Genomic DNA, 12126 nt, shown 5'->3' on the forward strand with positions numbered 1-12126 from the left:
GCAGGAAGTGCTGGGCGGTGGCCCTGTGTCCGTCCCTAGGCCCAGCTCACCTGGCTGGGCTGTAGGGTCTTTGTGCAACAAATGTCAGGCCCAAGTCCTGAACTTCCTGTCATTTGTCAGGCTGTGCCGTGACCCAGAGTTCACCAAAAGGCTTGCTGCTCCCAACAATACACACATACATCCTTTGGAAAAATTCTCTCTTTCTCTCTCCTGTCCAGGCAGTGATGGCTTTTTATGGAAGTAGCTGGGGGGATCCAGGGCTGAGCCATGGAAAGTTTTGGTTGTATTTCTTTTCTGAAGAAGCCGGGCTCAGACAGAGCAGGGAGAGGGCAGAATCCCAGGGGCAGGAGACAGAAAGAAGCTCTGGGGTCCCACCGCAGCTCCACTCCTGACTGGCTCAGAACTCTGAGGCCATGGCGTAGGGCTATCTGCTTCTGTGACCCATTTGCCTTCTGCTCCTGAACAAGAATCCAAAGTCTCCATCCCACCTACCTCCCCTGGGACCCTAGGACTTCTCTGCCTCTGAGTAGGCTGCAATCAGTGTCAAGAATACCTGTGTGCCTACGGAGGCAAGCTTCCTGGAGCAAAAATCAGGCCACGTGTCTGAAGCAGAGGTGACAGGATTGGGAGCCATGTCCCTGGCTCCCAGCTGCATCTTGTGTGAGGAGACTCTGGTCGCTTCTCCCGGCAACAACCAAAGACATTAACCACCCATTCTGCTCACTGGAGCTGTGCTCAGCTGGCAAGGGGCTGGAGATAGGAGCTCCCAGACACTGGAAGAACATTGGTAAAGTAGTCAGCTGTCCCCTGTGAACTGAAGAAAAAGAAATGTGATGTATTTTCCAAAAGAAAAGAAAAGAAATGTGATATATTTTCCAGCTTGCTAAATTTATTCCATTGAAAGTACTTTCACTCTGAGGTTGTTCTGAAATGAAGAAAAAAAATGTGGATTTTCCCATACTGCTAAGCTTCTTCAATTTTAAGGATCGTCCTTTATGCTGCCATTATGTTCTTCCTTCTTTCCTAATGTTACTTACTTAGTGTTAAAATGTACTTTTGGGGTGCCCGGGTGGCTCAGTTGGTTGGGCGACTGCCTTTGGCTCAGGTCATGATCCTGGAGTCCTGGGATCGAGTCCTGCATCGGGCTCCCTGCTCAGTGGGAAGCCTGCTTCTCCCTCTCCCTCTGTGCCTGCCGCTCTGTCTACTTGTGATCTCTCTATCTCTCTGTCAAATAAATAAATTAAATCTTTAAAAAAATTGTGCTTTTATGACATCACAGTAATTTATTTATTTTTTCCCCAAATCAGTATAGCTTTTATTGCATATTTAAAATATCACAAGTCTGAAAAATCATCCGGCATCTTTTGCTGTTTCTGTAGATGGACAACTCAGATCTTATTCATCAGCCTGCTGAACTGTTCCTTTTTCAGAAACATAGATACCATCCAAAAATTCTCTGATATCCTTGTTTTTAACAGTTGTGGCTTGCTGAATCAAAGCAGCTGAGTTCGATACAAGTTCAATGTCATTTCCTTCAAGAATTAACTCATCTTTTTGGGCTTGAGATACAGAACAAGCAACACCTGGCCTCATCTGAACCCTGCGGATGTATTTCTCACCCAAGAAATTTCGGATTTCAACAAGAGAACCATTCTCCTGAATAATAACGTTGATGGGGAAGTGAGCATACACAGACCTCATCTTGTAACGGAAGCCCAGTGTAACGCCCTTGATCATGTTCTGTACATGACTACAGATAGTGCGAACAGGAGCCAGCTCTTTTCTATTTCTCCACCATTTGTCAACTCGGAGCCTCTACTTTTTCTTTCCAAGAAGACTGAGTTCTACATTGATGTGATTGAAGTCCCTTCGCAGGGTTCCTCTGGGTCCCTTCACAATAACTGTGCGTCCCTTCAGAGTGATGTCGACATTTTCTGGAATGTCGACAGTCTGATTGCTGAGAATGGTCTTCATTCTCGCAGGAGATGCGGCAAAGAGAGCGACATCACAGTAATTTAAAAGTGTTTTTATTTGGGGCACCTGGCTGGCTCAGAAGAGCATGGGACCCTTGATCTCTGGGTTGTGAGTTGGAGCCCCACGTTGGGGGTAGAGATTACTTAAACAAACAAAGTTTAAAAATTTACAAAAAAGTGTTTTTATTTGATGAAACAGAGTTGACAATTCTGTGCTAGCCTTCAATACAAAAACAAAACCAAAAAACCGACCACCGCCTGCAGCTTGCGAGGTTTAAAAGTCTAAGGAGCCAGCCGTGGGGGGAGACTGTGATGGTGACACATTCCAAGGTCTCAAGAGATTCGGTGCCAAAGTGTGGGGCTGAAGTTACTTGTGCTAATGGAGCTCAGAGGGGACACTGGTCAGAGACAGCCGGCTCCACGGTAAGTGCTCAATTAACACTGGCTGAGTAGATGAATGACTGGAAAGCATTGATGAAGAGGACTTAACACAATTGGAGCTGGGAGAGAGAGGAAGTCTTGGCGAGGGGGAGGAAATACTGAATGGTGGCGCCGGTCAGGGGGTCAGCCCAAGCAGAGGGGCAAGGCCTAGCAGAGCATGCTTGTATAGGAGCTTCCGGGGCTGGCCTCACTGAAGCAGGGACAGTACTAATTGGAGTAGTAGATGTTAAATAAGTGGAGATATACCCCGAGAGCCAGACAACCGTATTTAGATTCTATGTAGCCGTTAATGGGGAGCCATGGTAAGTTCTTGAGCAGGGAAGTGTCAGGGTGAAATGCTAGATGAAGGCTATTACTCTGGCAGCGATGTGTAGGATGCTTGGAATCCAGAGCCCGGGGAGCAGAGCTGGTGAGGGCACTGCCAGATGGGAAGGGTCCAGGAGTATGACTGAGATTTTAATTCGGGAGTTTAGGAAAGTTTTGTTGTTGTTGTTGTTGTTGTTTAAGATTTTATTTATTTGACAGAGAGAGATACAGTGAGAGAGGGAACACAAGCAGGCTTCCCGCGGAGCAGGAAGCCCGATGCGGGGCTCGATCCCCGGACTGTGGGATCATGACCTGAGCCGAAGGCAGACGCGTAATGACTGAGCCACCCAGGTGCCCCTAGGAAAGTTTTGACATCCCCAAACAGATGGAAATGTGGGAGAGGTAAGAGGTTTGGGATGAGACAGGTGAGCTTGGCTCTGGGTTTGCCAAATTTGAGATGGCCAGGCTTGCAAGTGGAGGTGTCCAGCTGCCCGGGGCTGTGATGAGAGAGCTGGGAAGGGCACCCCCAGCTCACTGACCCCCGGCCACCTTGCCAAGGGAGGGGAGAGGAGAGGCCACCTGGTGCTCCTGTGGCTTGGGCTGCAGTTGGGGGCACCCCCATGGGGGTGCTGGCCCTTTCCGGGAAGCTCTCCAGTGTGACTCAATAATGTGTGGAATTCGGGCCTGGATTAAAGGAGTTGAAAGCTGCCAGGGCAGCCACTCTCTCCGGGAGGGGGACGGTCAGGCAGGCCAGACTGCCCGCTCCAGCAGCTTAGATAACCCTGAGCTATTTCAGGAAGAGAGCCCTAAGAAGATAAACAGGCCAGTGGCCAGCAGATGGACAGATAACCTGCGCTTCCCCGAGGAAAGGCCAGAGAGGGCCCTCTGGGACAGGGTCCTCTGAGACGGGAAGGTGCCAGAGTGCGTCACAGGTGGGAGCTATGGCTCCACCTGGGGAGGGGGCAGCTCATCACTCTGGCCCTGTCACGCCCCGGGTGGCAGGCAGAAGTCCCTGTCATTCTGATGGGAAATGGAGACTGGGAGTTCCTTCAAATCCAAGAGGCTTGAACCTTATTAGGGGTCCGAGTGCCTAAAACAGCCCCAGGATTGCAGGCTCTTTATGTTTCACTCTTCCAAACTGTTCACGAGTTAGTTGCCTGCCTGCATTTACTGGAGGCACAACCCAGTGTGGTGTAGTGTGTGTAAGTGTGTGGTGTGGTAGGTGTGTGTGTGTGGGTGCATGGAGGGGGGAGGGGGGAGGCGGTTGGTGGTTGTAGACGTTGAGTGTGTGTGATGTGTGGGTGTAATGTGTGTGTGGCATGGGGGGTGGTATGGGGTTGTGGTATGTGCGGTGTGGATATGTGTATGTGCAGTATGTGTGCGCGGTGTGTGGGTGTGCATTGTGTATATGTGGGGGGTAATATGTGGGTCCAATGTGTGTGTGGACTTTGTGTGTGTGCAGTGTGTGTGTGTGTGTGCAGTGGGCATGGGGTTTGTGGGTACAGTATATTGTGGGGTGTGTGTGTAGTATGTGAATGGGGTTTGTGTGTGCAGTATGTGGGAGGGTGTATGTGTGTGTGTGTGTGTGTGTGTGTGCGCAGTACGTGTGTATAGTACATGTGGGCTGTGGGGGGTGTGTGTACATGTGTGCATGTTGAGTAGCACGTGTGTGCAGTACCTGGGCGTGGGGGTGTGTGCTCATGGCGTGACTGGAGGGGAGTACCTGGGAGGACAGGCTCCCGGCTCCGCTCCCACCCTCACCCCCTTGGAAACAGAGCGGAGTGGTCCCTGTCCCGTGGTAGCAGGGGCTGTCTGAGGCCGTAAACCATCACAGAAGGCCTCAGGATTCAGTTCCAAGGCTCTTGCAGTCCCCTTGCCCACCTTGCCCTCCCAGGGACCTCCTTGTCTATGTGTTTTCCTGTCTCTGGGCCCCTGCTTATGCCATTTCCTCTCTGTGGAAGGCCCTGCCCATCCTCCCCACCTCAGAAAGCATCCTTGTCCTTGAAGGCTTAGCTCCCGGACACTGGACGGTGACACCTCCGTGGGCGCTTTCCTGACTCAGGCCCGCTGCCCGCTGCCCTCCGCCAGCTCACGCCTCAGAGCTTCCTGCAGAAGTGCGTGCGCCCTTCCCAGGCTTATGGCGGCGGGCAGGGGTATGGCCATGTGCTGCCCCCGCTGCGCGGAAACGCCACAGGCATGAGGATGGGGAGCCAGGCCCAGGCTCTGGCCCCCTCACCCTAGGACTCCTCCCTGGGCTTCCTGACAAGGCTTGGCTCCATCCCCACACGGGCCCTCGCTCCGGGCACATTTTCCCGTGGCTGTCTTGACAGGACCTCACACGGTGTTCTGCACCTCAGCCCCTGACGTTCCTGCTGGCATTGCCATCCTACCTGCACCCAGGCTGAGAAACCGGGCCTCCTCCCATGGCCCTGAGTCTGTGTGTGTGTGTGTGAGAGAGAGAGAGAGAGAGAGAGAGTCCAGTCACTGACTGTATCTGTTCTTCTGGTCAGTGACTGGACTCATGATAAGGAAGATGTCATGATGTCTCTTCTCACTGTCCTCCCGCACTTTAGGTTTTGACCACAACAATACCAGCAAACATTGATGAAGCACCGGTTAGACTCAGGGGGACAGGTTGAGGCCCCTCCAGCTCCTTCACCCCTGGAGACAAGGCTGCAGGGAACATCCAGAGCACGTCCCCCCATGCACCTGGGTGAACATTTCTTTGGGGACCGGGGGACTGGCTCCTGCCCACACACCTCCACAGTGCTCTCCAGAACAGCATGCTGCTCCACTCCCACCCTGCATGTTTTGTTACCAACCCTGGAGCACCTCATGTGGCCCTTAGCTTTCCCCCCCATATAGTCGGTTCACATCTTTTGCCTGTCTTCTGTCGGGCTTGATGCCCTCTCCCTGTTGATTTCTAGGAGTCTTTGGTATATTCCAGATTTTACCCAGAATCGGGATAAACTCTGTTGGTTTTAGACCTGGACATGGCTTCTCCCATTCTGTTGTCCATCTACTAACCTTGTTCATAGTATCCTTCGTTGGCAATGAGTCCTTCATTTTGATGTAATGAAAATCAAACTTTTAAAATTTGGTCTGTGCTTGGGACGTGTGAGTGGCTCAGTTGTTAAGCATCTGCCTTCGGCTCTGGTCATGATCCCAGGGTCCTGGGATCGAGCCCCGCATCGGGCTTCCTGCTCCGCGGGAAGCCTGCTTGTGTTCCCTCTCTCACTGTATCTCTCTCTGTCAAATCTCCTCCCACTCCTCCTGCTTGTGTTCCTTCTCTGGCTTTGTCTCTCTCTGTCAAATAAATAAATAAATAAAATCTTAAAAAAAAATTTTGGGGGTGTGTACTTTTGACGTTTTAAGATGTCCTTTCCGGTTTCTAAGTCATGAAAATATCCTCCCAGGTTTTCTTGTATGAGCCTTACGAGGTTAAAACATTTCTTGTACCAGGCTTATACTTTATCGAGTATTTTCCAAAGTGACGGGTACTCTGCAATACTTGGCAGACACTGTCTTAATAGCCAGAGACTGCTTCAGACCCTTGACATGTATCAACTCATTTAATGCTCACAGCCCTGGGAGGTGGGTACTATGACTATCATCCCCATGTCACATTTGAGAAAACGGAGGCACCGAGAGGTTAAGTGACTTCTCCAGGGTCACAGAGGTGACAAGTCGAAGAATTGAGGAGTCTGGCTCTGGAGAGCGTGTCTTCGATGTCGGTGTTAACCCATCTCTCTCAGGTGACCTTCACAGCAGCCCTCAGTGTGATGATTCATTTTATATGTCACTTTGACTGGCTGGGGGATGCCCAGAGAGCTGGCAAATTGTTTCCGGGGATGTTCCTGAGGGCGTCTGCCTTCGGCCTCAGACTGAATGACCCCACCCACTTTGCTGGTTCTCCAGCTTGCAGACAGCAGATGGTGGGGCTTCCTGGTCTCCATCACCACATGAGCCAATTGCTACAGTAAATCTCCTTTTGTAGATATCTCTCTGTATCCTCTTGGTTCTGTTTCTCTGGAGAGGCCTGATTACTCAAGGGTAACGGAATGGGTGCCCCTCCTGGGGATGGGGAGAGTGCCCTGCCCCAGCTCACAGCCCCAGCCAGCGCCAAAGGCAGTCTGAGCTTCCAGCCCGTGCCTTGACCTGCTGCACTGCTGTCTTCACTTCTTTCCCACAGGCGGAGAAAGCTTGAGAGGAGGACCTGGATCCAGGCGGCTCCTTTTAGAAAATGATCTCCCCCTCCAAAATAAAATAAATTAAAAAGGGCGCCTGGGTGGCTCAGATGGTCGGGTGTCTGCCTTTGGCACAGGTCATGGTCCCGGGGTCCTGGGATCGAGCCCTGCATCGGGCTCCCTGCTGGGCAGGGAGCCTGCTTCTCCCTCTGCCTCTGCCTCTCTCTCTCTCTCTGACTCTCATGAATAAATAAATAAAACATTTAAAAAATAAATGAAAAATAAAATAATTAATATAATATAAACAATAAAATAAAATAATAAATTAAGTAATAAATTAAAAAATAGAAATAAAAAAATAAATTAGGGGCACCTGGGTGGCTCAGTCGGTTAAACGTCTGCCTTCGGCTCGGGTCGTGATCCCGGGGTCCTGGGATCGAGCCCCGCATCGGGCTCCCTGCTCGGCGGGAAGCCTGCTTCTCCCTCTCCCGCTCCCCCTGCTTGTGTTCCCTCTCTCGCTGTCTCTCTCTCTGTCGCATAAATAAATAAAATCTTTAAAAAAAGATTAAAAAAAATTAAATGATCCCAAAGAATAGGAGTAGGGGGTTGGAGAGAGCAAACTGGGAAGGAAGGCAAGCCAGTACCAGGATGCCTTTGCAGGCTGGTCACTGCTGTGGCAGCTGGGGCTCCATCGTGCCGGGAACCTCTGAGGAGTACACAGAGTGGGTCCCAGAATTGTCCCGTGAAGAACGGGACAGCATTTATCCAGCAGCTCCCAGCCCCCATCGGCCAAGAATTACCCTGTCCCGCGCGTGAGCGTCCAGAGTACCCATCCGGGTCACAGAGGAGCCTCGGGGCAGAACAGACACAGCATCTGAGAGATGCTGTTGGATGCTCCCCCCTCCCCCAACAAAGCTGCGTGCTGCAGCCAAGGCTCGGACGAGGGTGGGCACAGAATACCTGAAGCCCAGGTGCTGCCTGCAGTTATCCCTGCTTGGCACGTCCCTCCTAGTTCCCAGAAGTTTCTCTCCCTGCAAGCCTGTCTCATTTCTCCAGGCAGATCGCTGGCTTCTGGGAGGCACGTATGGGCACGTCAGCTAATTGATCTTTATTTCCTCAGGAGGCCCAGTGAGGTGCTGGGGACAGAGCACACGCTGATACAACAGCCTCATCTTTTCCTGAGCAACTTTTATGTTTCTGGCTGGTTCCAGGTGGGTTCTCTAGCTGTGCCATCGCTTTAATCCTAGTGACAGCCCTGCTTTGACTACTTTCCGGATTGGGACATGGAGGCTAAGAAGCTTAGGGCTCACTGCAACAGAGCTAAAACCGCATCCGGGCAGGTGCTGGACAGGGGCCCAGAACTCCGTCAGTGCTGGCTGAAGGAGAAGCCCCCGGTTTCAGCCACCTAGACTGGGGAGACCAGTGGAGTGGGGAGCGAGGGGCCTTTACTGAGAGGAAACAGCTAGAGGCTTAAAATCCCAGAGGCAGGAGAGCGGAAGCTTGTATGAGCAAGAGTATTTTGGCCAAGTTTTGCTCAACACAAGTGTAGGAAATCTGTGGGAGGTGCTCTTAGAAGAGTTGCTGCTTCAGGGGTGGGGGTAGGGGTGGTGAGGTCAGAGCAGGGGAGATTGCTTCTTCTATACCTTAGGTGGCACTGGGTGGGGGAGCATATGTTGGACTTTTAAATGTCCCAGTCTGGGGCTCTCTCTCTTTCTCTCTCTGTCAAATAAATAAAATATTAAAAAAAAAATGCCCCAGTCACACTGTGGTCTCCTTGAGGGCAGGAGAGAAGCACAGAGAAGCCACCTTTCTCTGTCCATGTGTGCATCTAGGTGTGCGTGCCCTTTGTCACGGTCATGGCGGGCGGAAGCTAGGTCAGGCGGTAAGCACTTCTCGGCATCCCCCCGCCCCCGGTTACATTCTCTCACCTATCTTAACCCCCCCACCAGACCTACCCCCCACCTCGCCACTCCACACCTCTGAGACTGGTCGTCAGCAACAGAGCCCCACAGTCCTTGGGGGCTCCTCCCATACCACATTCGTCACAGAGGAGCAGCAGGGATGCTCCTCCTGCAGACTCCCACCGGCAGCCACCCTTCCCATGCTGGCTCAGTTCAGTGGCAGCAGGGGCAGATAAAGGGACAAGAGATGCGCCCAAACTGTGGCCTGGTCAGCCCTTTGGTCACAGAGGTAAGTTTTGTCCTTGGTGTCCCTCCTGCATGTTCCTCTCCTGACTTCAGCAAAATTTCTGTCTCTGCAAGTGACAAGAGTCCCTGCCTCCGTCAGCCTGGCCCTGGTCCTGGGCTCCTGGCTCACATCACACTCCCCTCTAATGCCACCTCCAAGAGGTAGCCCCTGCCAACACTTAGCTGTTTATATCGGTGATATATATTCATATATATTATGTATATATGTATACACACACACACACACACATATATATATGTATATACACACATACATATAACTTAAATATTCTTTTTATTTACCTGACAGAGAGAGAGAGAGAGAGCACAGTAGGGGGAGTGGCAGGCAGAAGAAGAGGGAGAAGCAGGCTTTCTCCCCAGCAGGGAGCCCGATGCGGGGCTCGATCCCAGGACCCTGGGATCATGACCTGAGCCTAAGGCAGATGCTTAACCCACTGAGCCACCCCGGCGCCCCAATATAAAAGTAATTATGTAAGCAAGCAGGAGTACCATGGATGGTGTTAAGTGTTATAAAGAAAATAAAACTAGAGGGTTTGGAGAACAAGTCACTCCAAGGTAACACCTGACAACTCAAAAACAAACTTGCGGATAACAAGAAGGATGCATGGTTTGGGGCCCAGGACACATGCCGCTGGCGACACGTTTGAGCCCATATGCTGTGGGTGGTGGAGATGGAGAAGGGATGGGCCCTGCGGCACTAGTCTCCGCTCTTACTTGGTGTCCTCAGGGATAGTGGCAGCAGGTATGGGCAGCTGCCAAGGGACAGGGGCGCAGGCTGGTCAGCAGGCCCACAACCCCTGCGAGCGAGCCCCTTGTCACAGACCCAGCAGGCACGACAGAGCGCTGGGCCAGGCCCAGCTAGATTACTTCCTCACTCTCAAAGGAATAAGGGGAGGTTCTTATTTGTAAAGCTGAATACAATGCCTCGTTTGCCTCTGCTTTCACAAGATCATGTAAGTGAAGTTGCTTTAGAGAGGGAAGTTTCTAGATGAGTGGCCTAGGGTTGCTGAAACAAAGCACCACACTCTGGGTGGCTTAAAACAACAGAAATCGGGGCGCCTGGGTGGCTCAGTCCTTAAACGTCTGCCTTCCGCTCAAGTCATGGTCCCAGGGTCCTGGGGGCATCGGGCTCCCTGCTCAGTGGGAAGCCTGCTTCTCCCTCTCCCACTCCCCCTGCTTGTGTTCCCTCTCTTGCTGTGTCACCGTCTGTCAAATAAATAAAATCTTAAAAAAAAAAAAAAAAAAAACTACCCAGAAATCATTATCTCACAGTTCTGGAGGCTACAAGTTAAAAATCAAGATGTCAGCAATGTTGGTCCCTTCTTAGGGGCTCTGAGGGAGAATGTGTTCTAGGCTTTTGTCCTAACTCAGGGTGGCTGTCAGCAATCCCTGGCGTTCCTTGGTTTGTGACAGCCTAACTCCAATCTCTCCCTCTGTCATCACGTGGCAATCTCCCAGGGTGTCTGTGTCCAAATGTCTCTCTTCTTATAAGGACACCAGTTATTGGATTAGGGCCCACCCTAATTACCGTGTCTTAACTTGATTACATCTGCAAAGACCCTATTCCCAAATAAGGTCACATTCACAGGTACCAGGGGTTAGGACTTGAACATATCTCTTTGCAGGGACACAATCCAACCCATTATAGTACCCGATGTCACCTTCACCATCAGCACCATCCTTGTCTTCATCACCACAAAGAATCAATGTTAAAAAACAAACACAGGCGCCTGGCTTAGTCCGTAGAGCACGCAACTCCAGGATCTTGGGGTTTTAAGTTCGAGCCCCACATTAGGTACAGAGATGACTTAAAAATAAAGTCTTCAGAGCAAACAAACACGCCAAAATGCATTATCAGCAAACAGGATATGCCTGCTTTTATGTGGGAGCTTATTTTAGCATATACTTTGACACAACAAAGGTAGGTCCCACCGGGCACTCCTCAAACTGTAGCTCACACACAAATCACCTGAATCCCTTGGGGGTCTTGTCAGAACGCAGACCTGGTCAACAGGCCTGTGGCAGCCTGACATTCTGCTTTTCTGTCAAGCTCCCAGGTGATGCCTCAGAGGCCTCTGGTCCACAGACTACAGTGTCAAGCAGCAACGATCTGATGGATTGCCACCGTGCAGGCCTCCACCCTGCCTAAGGCTCAAGCATTGGTCACAGGCGAAGAGACTCGCCTTCTTCCTCTGGTGACCTTTTGATTTCAAGAGCCAGCCTGGCAGGCTTTACGCAGGTCACTTCCGCTTAGGTGGTCCCAGCCATGACGTCCTTCCCTTTCTAGCCCAACCTCCATGTAGCAGGCTGTCTTTTCTTAGCTTGCCATTAGTATGCCAGTGGGCGACCTTCGCGATGTGGACCCCACTGGGGAGCTGAGAGGAAACTCAGCTGGAAGGCGGGCTGCAAACACATCAGAACACAAAACACACACATTCAGCCCAAAGACCCCCATTCCTGGACCCTGTCCAGGCTCGTCCCTTTATTATTTTTGTTCTTTTTCCTCTTTAATGAGATCTTGCCTGAAAACAGCCTGGGCGTTGCTAAGGTAACGCCTTAGAGCCTTCCCGAACACATTATTGTTTAAGGCCTGCAGCCTCGGCCTGGAGGAATTCGCTATTTGTTTAAGAGATGAAAGCCACAAACTTCCCCACATTCTTCTCCAGTTTCACTCACTCCCCTTGGACTGTATGGCTCAGGCAGAGCGAGCACATTGGGTGGAGGGGACTCATGGGGATCCAACAAAACAGTGGGTGCTTGTGAGTGGTCCTTACCACCTAAATACGGGGATCGGAATTTCTCTTGACGGGACACCAGGGAATAAGTGTCCTCACTTGAGGGTCTGAGAAGGGCATGATGGGAGAGGAAAGCCTCTCATTGGTGGTCCCTCCCAACCCAGAAATCTGTAAATAGTGAATCAAGCCACACATCCCCCAGGGCCTCAGTTTAACAGATCCTATCTCTAGGAAGGACACCAGAGATCCTGGGGAATGGTCCGCCTAACCCGCATGA

The 12126-nt window shown here is 51.4% G+C and overlaps 1 pseudogene; it reads right to left on the reverse strand.

The window, feature by feature from the left end:
• Nucleotides 1-1365: 1365 nt before the first annotated feature.
• Nucleotides 1366-8059, reverse strand: LOC113911897 (annotated as a pseudogene).
• Nucleotides 8060-12126: the final 4067 nt, after the last annotated feature.

This window comes from Zalophus californianus, chromosome 12 (genome assembly GCF_009762305.2).
Source record: "Zalophus californianus isolate mZalCal1 chromosome 12, mZalCal1.pri.v2, whole genome shotgun sequence".
Lineage (NCBI taxonomy): Eukaryota > Metazoa > Chordata > Mammalia > Carnivora > Otariidae > Zalophus > Zalophus californianus.